Below are 2,500 nucleotides of genomic sequence, written 5' to 3' on the forward strand. Positions count from 1 at the left end.
GAAAGCCCCATCCAGCCCTGTGCCACCCGGGGGGTTCCAGGGTGCTGAGATGGCTGACATTTTGCTCCGCTCACGACGGTCACCGCGCCACACAAGAACAGCCCAAAAACAGGCCAAAACAGCCCAAAAACGGGCCAAAACTGGCCATTTTTGGCTGCGCGAGCGAGCGGCGAGCGGCGAACAGCGAGCGAAGCGAGAGGCAGCACCGTCCCTGCTATACGAAAGCCCCATCCAGCCCTGTGCCACCCGGGGGGTTCCAGGGTGCTGAGATGGCTGACGTTTTGCTCCGCTCACGACGGTCACCGCACCACGCAAGAACAGGCCAAAAACTGGCCAAAACAGCCCAAAAACGGGCCAAAACTGGCCATTTTTGGCTGCGCGAGCGAGCGGCGAGCGGCGAACAGCGAGCGAAGCGAGAGGCAGCACCGTCCCTGCTATACGAAAGCCCCATCCAGCCCTGTGCCACCCGGGGGGTTCCAGGGTGCTGAGATGGCTGACGTTTTGCTCCGCTCTCGACGGTCACCGCGCAATGCAAGAACAGGCCAAAAACTGGCCAAAACGGCCCAAAAACGGGCCAAAACTGGCCATTTTTGGCTGCGCGAGCGGCGAGCGGCGGACAGCGAGCGAAGCGAGAGGCAGCACCGTCCCTGCTATACGAAAGCCCCATCCAGCCCTGTGCCACCCGGGGGGTTCCAGGGTGCTGAGATGGCTGACGTTTTGCTCCGCTCTCGACGGTCACCGCGCAATGCAAGAACAGGCCAAAAACTGGCCAAAACGGCCCAAAAACGGGCCAAAACTGGCCATTTTTGGCTGCGCGAGCGAGCGGCGAGCGGCGGACAGCGAGCGAAGCGAGAGGCAGCACCGTCCCTGCTATACGAAAGCCCCATCCAGCCCTGTGCCACCCGGGGGGTTCCAGGGTGCTGAGATGGCTGACGTTTTGCTCCGCTCTCGACGGTCACCGCGCAATGCAAGAACAGGCCAAAAACTGGCCAAAACGGCCCAAAAACGGGCCAAAACTGGCCATTTTTGGCTGCACGAGCGAGCGGCGAGCGGCGGACAGCGAGCGAAGCGAGAGGCAGCACCGTCCCTGCTATACGAAAGCCCCATCCAGCCCTGTGCCACCCGGGGGGTTCCAGGGTGCTGAGATGGCTGACGTTTTGCTCCGCTCTCGACGGTCACCGCGCAATGCAAGAACAGGCCAAAAACTGGCCAAAACGGCCCAAAAACGGGCCAAAACTGGCCATTTTTGGCTGCACGAGCGAGCGGCGAGCGGCGGACAGCGAGCGAAGCGAGAGGCAGCACCGTCCCTGCTATACGAAAGCCCCATCCAGCCCTGTGCCACCCGGGGGGTTCCAGGGTGCTGAGATGGCTGACGTTTTGCTCCGCTCTCGACGGTCACCGCGCAATGCAAGAACAGGCCAAAAACTGGCCAAAACGGCCCAAAAACGGGCCAAAACTGGCCATTTTTGGCTGCACGAGCGAGCGGCGAGCGGCGGACAGCGAGCGAAGCGAGAGGCAGCACCGTCCCTGCTATACGAAAGCCCCATCCAGCCCTGTGCCACCCGGGGGGTTCCAGGGTGCTGAGATGGCTGACGTTTTGCTCCGCTCTCGACGGTCACCGCGCAATGCAAGAACAGGCCAAAAACTGGCCAAAACGGCCCAAAAACGGGCCAAAACTGGCCATTTTTGGCTGCACGAGCGAGCGGCGAGCGGCGGACAGCGAGCGAAGCGAGAGGCAGCACCGTCCCTGCTATACGAAAGCCCCATCCAGCCCTGTGCCACCCGGGGGGTTCCAGGGTGCTGAGATGGCTGACGTTTTGCTCCGCTCTCGACGGTCACCGCGCAATGCAAGAACAGGCCAAAAACTGGCCAAAACGGCCCAAAAACGGGCCAAAACTGGCCATTTTTGGCTGCGCGAGCGAGCGGCGAGCGGCGGACAGCGAGCGAAGCGAGAGGCAGCACCGTCCCTGCTATATACGAAAGCCCCATCCAGCCCTGTGCCACCCGGGGGGTTCCAGGGTGCTGAGATGGCTGACGTTTTGCTCCGCTCACGACGGTCACCGCACCACGCAAGAACGGACCATAAACAGGCCAAAACAGCCCAAAAACGGGCCAAAACTGGTCATTTTTGGCTGCGCGAGCGAGCGGCGAGCGGCGAACAGCGAGCGAAGCGTGAGGCAGCACCGTCCCTGCTATACGAAAGCCCCATCCAGCCCTGTGCCACCCGGGGGGTTCCAGGGTGCTGAGATGGCTGACGTTTTGCTCCGCTCACGACGGTCACCGCGCCATGCAAGAACGGACCAAAAACAGGCCAAAACAGCCCAAAAACGGGCCAAAACTGGCCATTTTTGGCTGAGCGAGCGAGCGGTGAGCGGCGAACAGCGAGCGAAGCGAGAGGCAGCACCGTCCCTGCTATACGAAAGCCCCATCCAGCCCTGTGCCACCCGGGGGGTTCCAGGGTGCTGAGATGGCTGACGTTTTGCTCCGCTCACGACGGTCG

This window comes from Musa acuminata, unplaced genomic scaffold (assembly GCF_036884655.1).
Source record: "Musa acuminata AAA Group cultivar baxijiao unplaced genomic scaffold, Cavendish_Baxijiao_AAA HiC_scaffold_491, whole genome shotgun sequence".
Taxonomy (NCBI): Eukaryota; Viridiplantae; Streptophyta; class Magnoliopsida; order Zingiberales; family Musaceae; genus Musa; species Musa acuminata.